This window comes from Corythoichthys intestinalis, chromosome 13, assembly GCF_030265065.1.
Source record: "Corythoichthys intestinalis isolate RoL2023-P3 chromosome 13, ASM3026506v1, whole genome shotgun sequence".
Lineage (NCBI taxonomy): Eukaryota > Metazoa > Chordata > Actinopteri > Syngnathiformes > Syngnathidae > Corythoichthys > Corythoichthys intestinalis.
The window spans coordinates 39,441,632-39,458,240 of NC_080407.1; the positions used below are offsets into that span (position 1 = coordinate 39,441,632).

The 16,609-nt window shown below is 44.0% G+C and overlaps 1 protein-coding gene across 1 annotated transcript in view; it reads right to left on the reverse strand.

Moving 5' to 3' along the window:
• The window catches only part of LOC130927694 (E3 SUMO-protein ligase ZBED1-like), a 287,791-nt gene that overhangs the window by 256,135 nt on the left and 15,047 nt on the right, over window positions 1-16,609 (reverse strand). The gene's annotated exons all lie outside the window — the stretch shown is intronic.

Sequence of the window (16,609 nt, forward strand, 5' to 3'; positions counted from 1 at the left end):
TCAATTTAAAGCATGTGAAATTCTGTTTTGCAATTTGACTATCAAATATGGGCTTGTGTTTTTCAGGTCCTACTATAGGAAAAGCTTGGTCATATTGGGCGCAAACACCAGTTAACTTTGTTTGGGTCAACACAGGTATAGTACAATCGACAGATATTGGTGCCACGACTACTTTTAAAAGAGGTCTTGCGCCTAAACATACAATACAATCCGACTGTATACTTTTAGCAGCTTCCTCAACCATGAGGAGCCAATTATTATTAATGCTGGTGACGCCTGTGACTACTCTAAACCAATCATCGATTTCTTTAATGACCTGTGTTATCACACCAGGGTTCGTAAATGGACTAAGCTGCATTTCACGGGAGTTATTTAACCCTGCACATATAGCCAACTGAAAATAGGGATACGACTTGGCATACGCATTTAATTGAAAACCCCAACAGTGGACTTGTTTTCCCCAATTAATACTTTTAGAAGTGTCTATCCATAATATAACTCCATCAGAGGTTTGTTTACCTGTAATCATTTGCTGATGCTGACGAGCCCTTGTACTAGTACCCCATGACTTGTACCAACCCTTCGAATCCCACACCAAATTTTTCCACGACCTGTCTAACTGATCATTTGTGAGGTACCAAATAGAGTCCTTATAGTCTTTTCCTTTAAATTTTCCGTTGCTCAAACTTGTATACGGTATTGTGACTTGTACTGTCATGTTTGGTGGGATACAAACCTGTATTCCAAATTGATTGGCTCTAGTGGTATCACACTGACTTGTAGGGTGTGAGAGAATTACTCCCCGTCTTATCTCATTCTGTCTTTTATGTATTCTTTCTTTTACGTGGGTGTGATATACTACTGGCATAAGTGAATCATTTGTTGCACATTGGCTACCATTACAATACCAAACAGGAAATTTTAGAGGTGGGGGTAAACGCAAACGTCTGTTAACACTATCATTATATTTCTGCTGACTTAGAAGACCAAATTCCGCTTTTGTTAATAATTGTAAGGCGTCTGGTATATTGTAGATGGGGTGGTTACCCAAACATCTGGAATAGAATGTCCACATTTCACCATATGTTAGCCTATCTGGACCTGAACATGTAGTAACGAGGAATTGACCATCTTCGTGACACAAATACACACATGTTCCTGTTTTACCTTCCGGCATCAATGTTTGGGATGTACAAGAAAACAACATATCCTGGTACATTTGTAATTTTGAATGTAAAGACGCATTTTGCTCATACCATTTAAAAGCTTCAATATATCTTTGCCAATTAGGGTCAACACATTTCAGGTGCAAGATGGAATTTTCTGTCTTAGTCAGGCTATCAGAGGAATTGTGTTCGGCTTCATACCAAACCTTATTGTGGCATTTATAATGAATGATTACTTGTGCATGTCCACTTCCCTGAGCGTCTCCGGTTGGCGTGGACGCAAGCAGTTGGTTCTCCACATTAGACACATACCTTATTAAAAGCCCTGAAACACATAGTAACAGACATCCTCCCATAAACAACAGACACAAAGAACGCCAAGTGACATCATCCCCATCATTCCCTCTCTTGGGCGGGTGAGACACACGCCCAAAAGACTGACTCGGTCCCATATTTCACGAAGACTGTGGAGCCGGACGGAGTTGTGAGTAATGATACCACTTCTTCTGATGATCGTCCAATTGGACAGCGTGAGAGGTCCGAGCGATGACCTTAAACGGGCCTTTCCACCGAGGCTCAGACCATTTTCTTGACAGGACTTTCACATATACGTAAGGCGAGAGCGAGACTTGAGATGGTAGATCTTCAGGAGCCGCTGATCTGGCTTTCTCAACGACCTGTGCAGAAACACTGGAGACAAGTGCATTCAGATACGACCAATAGGATGCATGCGACAAATCAGGCACAGGTAAGTCTTGTGGCGGTACGAGTGAAGATGCCGGTCCCGGCATCAACCTACCTGTCAGGAGCTCGAAAGGCGCAAATCCAGTTTGTCTACTCACCGTTTGCCGGACCGAAAGTAACGCCAGTGGCAGGGCCTGTAGCCAGTTCATTTTTGTTGTGGCCATGATTTTGGCCAACTTCTCTTTGAGGGTACGATTCATACGTTCTACCTTTCCCTGGCTCTGAGGTCGATATACGCAACCGAAACGATGTTTTAAACCCAAGAGAGACTCAACCTTGGCCAAGGCTTTGTTACTGAAATGAGTCCCATTGTCAGATCTAATTAGAGCGGGGAATCCATGAGTCGGTATGTAATGATTTACCAATGACTTGATTACGGCACCTGAGTCCTCACGTGCACAGGGGTAGGCTTCCGGCCATCCCGAGAAGGCGTCAACAATGACCAAGAGGTAACGTTTGCCATTAATTCTGGTGATCATGTCCGTAAAATCCATAATAATCTCCGCCCCTGGCCATGGAGCAGGTTGGAATAGGCCAGGTTTGGGCTTCAACGTTGGTTTCGCATTGAATGTCTGACACGTTTCGCAATTTGTAACAAAATTCCATACGACATCATAGAATTTGGGATGCCACCACATGATAAGTTTGGCTAGCATGGAGTGCGGGGCAACATGCGACGGTGTGTGGGCCTCGAGCAAGGTGTCCTGTAACAACTTACCATCAGGGAGAACTGGTCGGCCATTAGGGCCGACCCAAAGCTTGTCAGGTAATTTAAACGCACCTGCCGCGAGCCAAACTGATTTCTGCTCAGGAGAGGCTGAATTCTGAAGGTCAATTAATGCTGGCAAATCTACTGGTTCAAGAAGAGCTGCATCCGGGTGGTTGCCATCAACTACAATTGGGCCGCGAGACATCATCATACCACGTTCAACATGGTATCCAGCAGCTGCCTTAGCAGCTGCGTCTACAGCGTTATTGCCTTGGGCCACAAGTGTATCCGATTTAGAGTGGCCTGGTATCTTTACAATAGCGACTTCTGCTGGGGCCTTAATGGCCTCACCTAGGCGAATCATCAGATCTTTGTGAGCAATGTCAGTTCCTTTAGCAGTAATGAAACCATTTTTCATCCAGCCAAGCAAATCTATGTGAGCGGCAGATGTTGCATACGCTGAGTCAGAGTAGATGGTGGCTGCCTCGCACTGGGCAGATTCCAATGCCAGAATAAGTGCCAATACCTCAGCTGCCTGAGCTGATGGGTGAGTTGACATCTGCTGGGATTTAATAGTGGTGAAGTGGCCGTCTTGCCATTCCACCACTGCAGCTGCAGCGTGTAAGTTGCCCTGCTTGTCTCTCCAACAACACCCGTCTGTGAACAGAATCCGACCATGATCCAAGGGCTCCGCATATAGATCAGGTCTGATCTTGACCAGTGGCTTGATTTTAAGGGCACATTCATGTGGGCCGATCAGAATCTGGTCAGCCATGTTCACTCCCGTGTGGACATAGTTGACATTAGGGGCGGTCAAAATTTTCAAAAGCCTGATCTGTCTTAGTGGTGTTAAAGTGAACGCGGCCGACCCCACAAATGCTGACACTGCATGGTCAGTGAGTACATTCAGTGGGTGGGCCATGACCACATGGGCTGTTTTTTGAAGAATTTTGGCCAATCCGGCTGCGTACCGAGTACAATCAGGCTGTCTTTGTTCAATGTTATCCAGAGGTACACTGCAGTACATCAAGACTGCACGACCATTCTTGACTTTCTGATAGAGAATACCATTCACAATGGTCCCAGAAATTGACACATCTAAATGGAAGGGAACCGAATAGTTAGGGGTAGCCAATGCTGCTGCAGAGGCCAGTTCCTGAACCAAGGAGACAAAAGCATTGTTTGCCTCCGCGGTCCAGACAAGCTGAGATTTCAAGTTTCGATTTCCTTGTTCTTTCACTAGGCCTCGCAAAATTCCCGTTTTGTCAACAAAGTTGGGAATATAGTTGCGGCTATAGCCACACAGTCCTAGGAAAGACAACATTTCCTTGACCGTGTTGGGGCGAGGGTGGCGGAGGATGGAGTTTCTGTGTGCAGGTGACATGGCTAGGCCTGATGGAGAAACTATTCTACCCAAAAAAGTTACCTTCTGCCTACAACACTGCAACTTCTTCTTAGAGACCTTGAAACCAAGCTGACCTAACCAACGCAGAACCGTTCCAGTTGCCGCCAAACAAGCTAGATCAGTCTTAGCTCCAATCAGCAAATCATCCACATATTGCAACAATACAGTGCCTTCCGGCATAGCACATGGTGCCAGTAGTTCCCTCAGCACCTGATTAAAAATACCTGGTGAGTTTTTAAATCCCTGTGGAAGCCGTGTATATTGTAACTTCACTCCTTTATATGAAAATGCAAAGACATGACGGTCTTCAGGCGAGAGTGGAAGACAGAAATATGCGTTGGCTAAATCTATCACTGTGAAAAATTGATATGAGGGGTCCAAACTAGCTAGGATACGATGCGGGTCTGGTACCGGCAATACAGGTGTCACCGTGACATCATTCACTGGCCTAAGATCATGTGCCATTCTCCAAGTCACTTTGTCAGCCTTCCTAACCGGGCGCAAAGGTGTATTCCAAGTGGAGCTAGACAACTCCAAGACACCGGCGTCCCACAAACCCCTCAGTGTGTCTTCCATTCCTTGATCAGCTTCCTGCGGCCACCTGTATTGCGGTCTCCGTATAATCTGAGTCTCATCTATGGACAATTTAATTGGAGTCACAGAGTGGCAAAAACCCACATCAAATGGTCCCTGTGACCAAAGTGTGTCAGGCATTGTGTCGAGCATGGCTGAGGCTTGTTCGTGGTCCAAGAGTTCCCTGCCATGGAGGCGGGATAACAAAACCATTTCCAATCTCCCTTCATCCTTCATCACCTGCTGTATCTTATAAGCTTTTTCTGTTGGGGCCCACCACAAATCTGGAATGTTTGTTTTAACCCATTCTGTTTCTTCCAAAAGGCGCCTAACCATCGGCCCCAATTGTCTGGCTTCGTGCCCGGGGGCCACAGCCAGCGAAATGTGGGGGTAGCCTTCCTGTGCCATCTTAAACCAAGGCAACTGTTCTGGTGTCAAATCTGTGGCTGCTGCAACACCTTCCTTTCCGATCAGTATACATGATGACGACAATTGCCACTCCTTACCATCAATTTCCTCAAATAAATCCCTATACACATCATCACACTCCCTGTCGTAAAACAACGTACAGTGCAAGGGATCGACTGGAGGATGGTAGGGTGCCAATGAGCAAATCCAAGGTTTCCACAGGAGATAGGTCGAGTACACACCTCCCCCAAAGGGAGTTTCTGGATTTAAGAGAGTCCAGTAAATTGTTGCTGTCTCAGGTGTGGCAGGTAATGGAGCCATCAACCATTGTCCATCTTGTCCCAGGGATTGTTGACAATGTAGTATTTTTCCATCTGGGAATCGTATTTGAAGCCCTTGTGGTCCACACAGGATCTGAGCTTGTAAGGTTGCCAGTAAGTCACGTCCCATGAGGTTGATGGGAGTCCCCAATGAGTGTATGTAGGTATGCCAGAACCTTTGTCCAGTATTCTTGATAGTCGTGTCCAGTGGTTTCGTAAAAGGCAGAATCTGGGGTAGTCCCGAGAAGCCGACCAAAGTAGTGGTCTTCTTTGAGAGTGCGGCTGGAGGTAAGTTGATATTAATAGATGAGTAGGTTGCCCCCGTGTCCACCAGCATGTGTATTGTTTGTCCAGCCACTGTTACTTGAAGCATGGGTTCTGCCAGGCCATTGCTTACTGGGCTTCCCAGGCTCCCCTAGTCGTATTGTCCCTGCCAGTCACTATCGTCCAGATAGTACTGGCCTGTTGGCGGGTATGACTTCTGCCATGGATGGCCACCAGATGGTGCTGTTCTTTGAGCTTGCCCTGGATGTCCACCAGATGGTGCTGTTCTTTGAGCTTGCCATGGATGACCACCAGATGGAGCTGTTGCTTGAGCTTGAGGCGGTGACATTGGCCTTTGGGCTCCTCCCATAGGGCGGGCTTGTGGTCTATATTGTGGGCATTCCCTAGCCCAATGATCTAATGATCCGCAAATGAAACATGCACTGGGAGTGTATTGGGGCCTTCCCCCCGGGGGTGGAGTTCCTCTTCCACGCCCCCCGTATCCGCCTCGGAAAGACGCACGGCCCCTCCCCATCACAGCCGGTCCCTGCAACATCTGTGTCTCTCTTTTCTGCTGTGTTTTGTTCTGTTTAGCTTCCCCATGCATTTTAGCCAGTTGCAATTTAAGCAATTGTTTAGATAACGCTTCAGTCTCACTATCCACTTTACTCTGTGTCTCTGCATGTGTGCGGCAATGATGTAACAAGTGACGTTTAAATCTGCCTTCAGCACAAACTAAAATGTCTGGATCACTCTTCAACTGTTTTTTAACTTCCGCGGGTAAGCCATCCACTATTGCAGTTCTAAACAAGACTTCTGACTCAGGGGACGCGGCGGGATGCTTTCCCGTAATCTCAATCCAATTCTCAACACATGTCGCATAATGTTGTGGAGGAGACATTTTAACATCATATGGAAACATAGTTGGAGCCAAATCAGTGGGCTGTGGAAAGTACAACTTAATCTGTTCAAACAACTGACCAGCAACGCGAGGGAGAGGCGTTTCCCTCCCCAAATCAGTAGTTCCCGCTGCTTCCTCAATAGCTTGGAGTTGGACCAATGAACAGCCGCCAGCCAGCATCTGTCTAATATCTCCCAATGTACATGTCTGTCCACTCATCAAAGCCAAAAATTTAGACAACCACATTTTTCCTCCTTGATGTAACGGGGGCATTTTATCCATCATTGCAGTCACATCTCTCAAAGCCAATGACTCATAGCGCTGACCCAATGGGGTCGGTACTAATGGTAACATCAAATTTCCTTGCAACTTCTGCGTTTTACCACTCCTCAAGTCATAACCACCATGAGGCTCAGCATTCCGTCTTTCTCTATCTCTCCGAGACTCATTATCGGTAATAATAGCCAGCAATCTTCTATCCTGCCCTCCTTGCTTATCACATTCCTCATCACTTTCATTTTCACTTCCCAAGTCTTTTTGCACACTTCCTTGTTGCTCTCTTCTAACCTTAGTCATTGCTAAATTCAACATATCTTTCTCATCTTCTCTACATTGATTTCCACACATTCCATCTGCCTGCTTTAACGCTTCATCTGTCTTCCCATGCATATGAGTAACTCCTCTCAACACCAGAGGTGACGGACTGGCACCTTCTGCCCCTGGCTTCACATCACCACGCTTCGGCACTTGAGGTAAAGGACTGGTGCCTACCGCTACCTGTTTCAGACTGCCACGATTACGTCTTTCCACATTCACAGCTTGCTCAATCAAATTAACCGCATATTGGGGAACCCTGTCACCTTCACCTTCCACATCCATAACCAGCTGTCCACCCAAAGTGACAATAGGTGCCATGATGCCTGGCGCCGCATATGGTGGAGGTTGGGGAATTGGCACAAACATGTGTGGGGCATTAGGCTGAGTGGTGGTGACAGGCAAGTTAGGATAAATTCCCATCACCGTTCCAAATCCCTCTTTTGCCTCTTCATACTCATCATTATTTACTCTAGGGCGCAATGCACTAAGAGCGGTTGCCACAGTCGCGAAGTTGTGTAGACTTCGCCTCTCTTGTTCTTTTTCTACAATAAGTTTGTCTAATTTACCACGCTGTCGCCAAGTGGCGGTTTCTCTCTCCTCTTTCAATTGAGTTTTCTCATCTACCAAATTTTTCTCCTTCAGTTGGAGTGACATAGCCAATTTTTCCATTGTCCACGGTTCTGGGGAACCTTTAAACAATTCATCCTGGCGCAATTTAACAAAAGTTGAGCGGTATTTTTCCCGCTCCTTCTTTACTTTCTTTTTGTCAATTCCACTCAAAATTTGAGCTTCCAAGTCATCATACATCCTTTCAATCTCATTCCATTCATTCCTTTCACCATTCACAGCGCTGTCACATTCATCCCCCATTTTTGGTAAGATGTTTGATGGTCTCGTCCGTTACAGAAAGAAGACGTCTATCAACGCCGATTAATTTTTAGGGAGGCCTCACTTCTCCCCGGGGATCTCAAAAACACCCCAGTTATCTGACTACGATCGTCACCGTAACCTTGTCCACCACGACGAAGCAACTAGGTCCCTGACCTATTTCTGACTATGTGCGCGTTATATTATTATTGGGTCCCGGACCAATATGACGCGTATGAGTCCCAGACTCTATTCTGTAACGACTATTAATACTTTAACACCTTAATCTATCAGCATAACTACTCCACCAAATCTAAAATTTAAAGTAATCAATCACTAGTGCAGAATTTAGAATAGTAACAGGTATTCTGCTTACCTTTAGATGTGCGCCGAGAGAGGTGGAGGAGATGTTGAATAGATCAGTGCCTTTACGTCGCTTTCTTCACTCTGAGTGGTCCCAGACCACGAGACAGTGTCCCGGACACTGATCGACGTCCTGGATAAAACCGAAATTCCTGTCAAATCTCTCCTTTTGACATCACGTCGGGGTCACCAAGAAATTGTTAGGTTGAACGAATATACATACCAGTTTTCAGCAATTGTTTTACCTTATCTGACTCCAATTAACATTAATCCAATTAGTTATACTATACCTTTACCTTCTCGCACCTAACAATTTTGCGCATTCGTTCTGTCGCAGAAGAGACCAGGAATCAATCAGACCAGATTAGCAAAGGTAGATTTAATTCTCCCAAGTAAAAGTATTACAGACGTCTGGGTTCTCAGCTTATCAAATACACAGGAACACTGCGGCTAAGAGAGAACAATACCCAAGGACAAGTACATGGTTTATATAGACATAATGATGACGATGCATGGATACATGATCTTTTCTGTCTCTCATTGGTTGGTTCTTGTTCTTCCAGGAATTCTTCTTCTAAGGACATGGTTTCTTATAAGAGGTCTCGCACTTTGTAACCTCGTCTGCATACTTCTTCAAAACACTTCCCTAAATCAAGCAAACATCTGTTTTCACCTAGACACACTGAGTTCTTCCACTAAATTTTTGATAAACATGCCCATATATAGTATTCATATCAGCTTGTACGTGCAAGCAAGCTATTGCCTCATGGCTTCGTATTTGGAACTTAAGCTTATTTACAGATCCCCTTGGTATTTGGCCTATTAATCATTACCAAAATGCCTAATCACCAAGGTCAATTGGTGTTGGCCTTCTATTCAATTCTTTATTTCTTATTCATTTATTAAAATGCCTAATTACCAAGGGTGAGATGCCAGAGGGGGGCGAAAACCTGCACTTCTAATATCATTTTGATTATTATTTGGGAGTATATATTTGCTTGTTCTTGAAGCCAGGACAAAATTCCCCTCTCTTACCTTCCGCTAGGAACGATAGCCTCTTGGCCTGGTCATCTCTAAACAATGTATATACAATAATCAGACACTTACTCATTAATATATGATAATACAGCATAGCACATAGTAAAGCATACACAGCACACAGTAAAATATACACTCTCTTCTTTCTTCTGGATCCTCAGCTTCCGGCCCATTCCCAAACAGGCAGAATTAAGATGTTGTCGGCATTTCTGCCGTGAGTCACCAGTTTTGTCCATTGTCCTTCAATGTCCATAATTCCTTCGTTGGTGCTTAGACATGGGCCTGCCTCGTGGTATTTTCCAGTTAACATGTCCCAAACACAGTGGCGGCCAGGTGATACGAACTAGGGCGCGCCTTAATTATGCATTGGCCTTCATTCCTCTCAGGTGTAATGCCAGTTGACTCAAAAGCAGCAAAGGAGCAATGTCAGTTGATTCAAAAGCAGCAAATAAGCAGCCTCAGCCCTTCAACCTCCAGGACAGCTGCCAGCACACCCCCGTGGACATTGTACAACCAGCGTCTCCTGAAGGTCTAGCCGATACTGATGGCGCTGAAGCATCCACCAGCTCCATCGTCCAAGTGACTCAAGTCCAAGTAGACAGTGAAGTCCAGAGACTCTTATCAGAGAACATGACATTACGGGCAGAGCTGGAATCTTTGCTGTTGATAATGCTGATGAAAATGCAATGAATGTACATTAAATATTAATTACAGACCATACTTTTTGCACATTACAGTTTTCTGCAAATGTTATGATAAATGCAAATAACTGATGAAATGAGTTCATTTACATGCACACTAATTATCTGATTATTAACAGACCTCTTCAGTTATTCAAATCAAATCCTAATCAATAACATACAGCCTCCCCCAACCCGCTGGTTGGGAGGTAACAACAAATGTAAACAAAAAATGTAAACAATAACATCAGATGTGGGCTGCCAAAAACGGTTTTGAAATTATAATATCTTGGTCACATATGGTGGTCAGTAGTGAAAGTATTTGAAAGAAACGTCATGATTTATGTCTTATGTAAATTTTATCTTATGATTTAATGACAGATTGAAGGCTCTAACTTGTCCATATTGAATATTCCAATTTAAATGTTTTTTTTTGTATGTATAATATATATATATATATATATATATATGCAGATGACAGTCAATTTTGCTCTTAGCACAATATTGCTTTTATTGTCCATAGAGGGCATCAACAATAAATAAAATAAATAAAAACTATATATGTATGGATAGGTCTGTGGAGTGGTCGCAAGCAAAATAATATTCAGAAATGACTTTGATATTACACTTCAAAGCAACGTCCCAAAATGGGATGTTTTTTTTCCTATGTGTCGCAAAAACAAATCAGCACACAAGGGTTAAGAGGAGGACGCCTTGAGCCGAAACGCGTTTGTGTTTAGGTCATGTGCATCAGGTACGTGCATCAGGTCACGTTGCAATTCCTGAAGTAAGTCATTTATAAGTCCTAAGTTTCGTTGCAGTTGTTAATGCCCGTAGTAGCGAGTGTCACGATCGGGTAATGACAGCGAGCGTTCTTCCAACAAACATGGCGGACCGGAAGTGGCAAATTTTATCATGGGAACGGTCTATAGACCCTACCCACCTACGTCATAAAACCACGTGCTCGCTGTATGGTTCCGCCCACTTGTCCGTCATTTTGTCTCTGTATTAGCATTGGTTTCAATTGATCGAGGAATTTAAAATGCATTTCATGGAAGACCCGGTGCTTTCTGATGCCGTAAACTCACTGGATGTGTTGCATAAAAGGCGTTATGTGGAAAAGCTTCGTTCTATACAGCCGCCAGATCCATATTTGATGCCTAAATCGATGATTTTTGACCGGCTGCCTTCGCCGTCTCTGCCTGACCCTGATATTTACAACTATCTTGTCCACACAAAGCCTATTCTCACGAAAGTTTGAAAAACTTTAAGAGCTTGGAGGCTTATAAATGCTACGTTGCTGGTTGGGTGAAACAGGTCCTCGTACACGAAAATTCGGCAGGAATCTTGTGCTCGGAAGGTGAGTTACGAAATTTTCAATTCAAAATCTTTTGTTCTTGCTAACATCCACTGTCAAGTCTGATGTATTTCATGTCATTTGTCAATGGAGCTAGGGCTTTTAATGTTTATATGGTTTAGCGATAGCACTCTCACTACATACATACGTGTATGTTGTCGGCGATTAGCCTAGCAATGATCTTAATTGTGGTTATTTGTCAGCCCCGTAGACGAGGCCAGTTTCTTTCACTTGGTACCAGCTAAATATTATTTAAAAAATAACGATGGTGGAAGAAAGGGAAGTCACAAACATCTTGAATTTGAAACTATGTCGTACTACGTCGTATGTTGTCGGCGATTAGCCTCGCAATGATCTTAATTGTGGTTATTTGTCAGCTCCGTAGACGAGGCCAGTTTCTTTCACTTGGTACCAGCTAAATATTATTCAAAAAATAACGATGGTGGAAGAAAGGGAAGTCACAAACATCTTGAATTTGAAACTATGTCGTATGTTGTCGGCGATTAGCCTCGCAATGATCTTAATTGTGGTTATTTGTCAGCCCAAAACCCCCTAAGTATATCTTAAATGCATCTTACCAGATATAAAATGACTACTACATAGTCTGTGGTGATTTTTTGGTGCCCAGTTTTCACGTCGAATTGCAGCCGTCCATTTCGCTCTCCTCTTTGGATCCCTCGGAATACGGTAAAACTTCAAGTCTCTCCTTCCATCTTCTCTGTTAGTGCAACCAACAGCCACTCACGCCTTCACCATTTTGATTATTAATGTTAAGGAGCAGAAAAACACGCAGTAAATAGGAGAAATGTACGTAGCCGTAACAGGTTAACACTATGTTTTGACGGACAAGTGGGCGGTACCATTCAGGAGAGCGGAGCTGTGACGTCACGTGGGTAGGGTCTATAAGGATCATGGGAGGTGTAGTTCTACACAGTAGTGACGAGATTTGTCGTTCACTTGAGTAAACGAATCCATTCCGGTTCGTTCAGTAAAAAGATTCGTTCAAACAAATCGTTCAACGAATCGTTCGCCCCCCTCATCTCCCTCCCCGCCCAAACGAATCGTTCGGTTACTGAACGGGAAGTGACGTTGCCGAACGAATCACCAAAGACCGCTTCGCAGTATAACTGAACGGGAAGTGACATTGCTTGGTCCCTCCCTCTCTTCCACATTGACCACTCGTCGTAGTTTCAGAAATGAGTGACAGGCGGTACAGACCTGTTAAGTTTCACGATTTGGTCGGGAGACTCCCGATTTTGACCCCAATGCTCACGCCTCACGATTAGAAAGCCAAATCTCCCGATTTTCCAAAAATGTCAATTTTTTTTTTTTTTTTACGTTTTTGTTTGTCACCGTTTTGTAACGATACCATTCGGCGCGATTCGGAAAGTGACCAACAACGAATAGCCTGGCCGTCTCCGACTTCCCTGCCCTCGCCTCCCCTTCAGAGCTAGAAAAAGCCCAACCAAACATCTGACAGGGAGGGACGAGGCGAAGCAACACCGACTTCCCAAGATGCTGGCACTAATAAACCGGCTTTTAGACTGGTTCAAGTCTTTATTTTGGAAGGAAGAGATGGAGCTGACCCTGGTCGGCCTCCAGTATTCGGGAAAAACGACGTTCGTCAACGTAATTGCCGTAAGTCTTACCTGCCAGCGATAGCTAACTAGCCTAATGCTAATAGCATTAGAGCTAATGATGGGAGAACGATGACGAGGAAGAAGTCGCTGCTTTACTCTGTGTTTTCGTGGATCAAACATCATGGAATATTAAACCACTGCGGTCCTACCCCCACAATATATGAATTTAAGTGAGAAAGCGTATCGTTATTTACTTGAAGTTTAATCATTTAGATTCGCTATTATGCTAAAGCTAAAGTGTGTACTATACACTTTATTACATTATATCATTATTACTGTGCTGAAACAAAAAATATAAAGTTTCAATTCTAGGTTACAATTCAATTAAAAAACTGCCATGACAAAGATACTTTTAAAAACAAATATGCTTAATTTTCTAAATGATGTAATTAATGTTGCTGATTTAGTCTGACGAAACCCTAATTGGAGTGATGGTTGATGAGATAAAGAGGCTGCTGAGGAAGCTGATGTCCAAATTTGTGCAAATGGATGTGATCAGGAAAGCTGAGGATATCCTAGATGTTGATTACAGGAACAAGGAGAAGTGGCATGACACAGGCAACATAGCAGTATCACATGATGCCAGACAATACATGGAGCAAGTTGAAGACTATCTCTTATGCCACCAAAAAGAGGTTCTTTGACAGTGTAGTTAATTTTTACACAAGTGTTGTGACCAAAATGAACTTGAAAAAAAATGGTTGCATTTTGTCTTAGCGATTGTCGCGCGCGCGCGCGTCATCGGGGTTGGCAAACAGAAATCTCCCTATTTGCAATTTCTACAACTTAACAGGTATGGCGGTATCATTCTGCTTTCACAGACAGCCTCGTCTCCCTCCTGCTGCTGCAAAAGCGAGGGAGAACTTCCGCGTCGTCTGTCCTAGTTCTATGGGCTCAAAGTCATGGCTCGTGCTCTCATTTCGATTTAGGACACGGTTAAACATTTTCCTTTTGTGAGGGGAGTAGGGGGCGGGGGCGCACGGACTTTCTTTAGCAGGTTCTTGATCACACATACAATCACATATACAGCATGTTTGCTGTCACGAAAACAAAAATACATCGAAAGTTTAATTTCTGAATATGGAACGACCAACACATCATATTTACATCTCGCTCTGTTGTATTTTTGTTTTTTAGTATTAAGATGATCGTGTTGAATTTTTGCACTGGTATTAATAAATAAAAGAATCCGGTCAGCTCCCCTGTCGTCCCCGCATCTCAGATCGTCAAATGCTGACGAGAAATAATTGTTTGCTCTTTACGATGTCGCCTTTCTACTCTCATTAGTCTGTTAAGAAAAATGTAGACGTATTGCGACATCTCCCGTGTCCGCGTGCTTTGTTTTTGGGCGCTTGAGTAGCACATGATGGACGGATTGACATAATTTGTCAAACCAACCAACACCTGACACGAAAAAAAAAAAAACACTCGGAAAAAAATTACATGTATATACAGTTTCATTGCAAATCAGTATTATGGTGATCATATTGTTTTGTTGCACTGGTATTAATAAATAAAATAATCCGGTCAGCTCCCCTGTCATCCCCGCATCTCAGATCGTCAAATGCTGACGAGAAATAATTGTTAGCTCTTTACGATGTCGCCTTTCTACTCTCATTAGTCTGTTAAGAAAAATGTAGACATATTGCGACATCTCCCGTGTCTGCGTGCGTTGTTTTGGGCGCTTGAGTAGCACATGATGGACGGATTGACATAATTTGTCAAACCAACCAACACCCGACACGCTGACACGGAAAAAAAAAAAAAACACTCGGGAAAAAATTGACATGTATATACAGTTTCATTGCAAATCAGTATTATGGTGATCATACTAAATATTTTTTTCTGTGCACATATGATCGCTGCCATGAAGCCTCCATTAGTGACGGGATCTGTCGTTCACTTGAGTAAACGAATCCATTCCGGTTCGTTCAGTAAAACGATTCGTTCAAACGAATCGTTCAACGAATCGTTCGCCCCCCTCATCTCCCTCCCCACCCAAATGAATCGTTCGGTTAGTGAACGGGAAGTGACGTTGCCGAACGAATCACCAAAGACCGCTTCGCAGTATAACTGAACGGGAAGTGACATTGCTTGGTCCCTCCCTCTCTTGCACATTGACCACTCGTCGTAGTTTCAGAAATGAGTGACAGGCGATATCATTCTGCTCTCAGAGACAGCCTCGTCTCCCTCCCGCTGCTGCAAAAGCGAGGGAGGACTTCCGCGTCGTCTGTCCTAGTTCTATGGGCTCAAAGTCATGGCTCGTGCTTGCATTTCGAATTAGGACACGGTTAAACATTTTCCTTTTGAGGGGGAAGTCGGGGTTTGGGGTCGGGGGCGCACGGACTTTCTTTAGCATGATCTTGCTCACATATACAATGCTGCTGCTAACAGCCAACGCGGCATGCTTGCTGTCACGAAAATAAAAATAAATCGAAAGTTTAATTTCTAATTATGGAACGGCCAACACATCATATTAACCTCTCGCTCTGTTGTATTTTTGTTTTTTATTATTAAGATGATCGTTTTGAATTTTTGCACTGCTATTAATAAATAAAATAATCCGGTCAGCTCCCCTGTCGTCCCCGCATCTCAGATCGTCAAATGCTGACGAGAAATAATTGTTTGCTTTATGATTTCGCCTTTCTACTCTTATTAGTCTGTTAAGAAAAATGTAGACATATTGCGACATCTCCCGTGTCCGCGCGCTTTGTTTTTGGGGCGCTTGAGTAGCACATGATGGACGGATTGACATAATTTGTCAAACCAACCGACACCCTCTGACACGAAAAAAAAAAAAAACACTCGGAAAAAATTGACATGTATATACAGTTTCATTGCAAATCAGTATTATGGTGATCATACTAAATATTATTTTTTTTCTGTGCACATATGAGGTACATATCGCTGCCATGAAGCCTCCATATAGTGACAGTTCTCTGCCCGCTTCACTGCCGTCACGCGACCGCAGCTCAGGTTTTGCTTGCCTCGTAGCTACGTGTGTTTTAAATTACTGTAAATTTGATAGTATATCGTCATAGGCACAGTCCCGAGTCTGTTGAGAAAAGTAGAACACTAAACCATGCTCGCTAGATTTGTGTGGTGTTTTTGTCTTTTTGAGCAGCATTTGATAGGCTCCACGTTAACAAATATGTGACAAAGTCGTTTCCTTTCATTTTATGACTCGTTCACCGCATAGTCATTACTGGAAAGTCAAGTTAGCAGCAAGCTAGGTCAGGAACCGGAGGACCAAATCACTGAACGGGAAGTGACAAAACTCAGTCTTTCCCCCCTGCCTGCACGCTGGCTGCTTATTGGCCACACGTGGAAATGAGTGACATACGCCATGATTCTGTTTCCGCTCCCTCCCCTGCCCGCGATGAGGCTGGCGTCTGATTGGTCGTGTGCGATGTCAGAAGACGCTGCCGCTTGCTCAACGCCCTCCCACGCAGCGAACAAGCGCCACCAACTTCATAGAACGAATCAGTGCAGATGGTGATTAGTTCGGTCTCGTTCACCCAAACAATTCGTTCAAAAAGAACGAATCGTTCGCGACCGATACAACACTAGCCTCCAT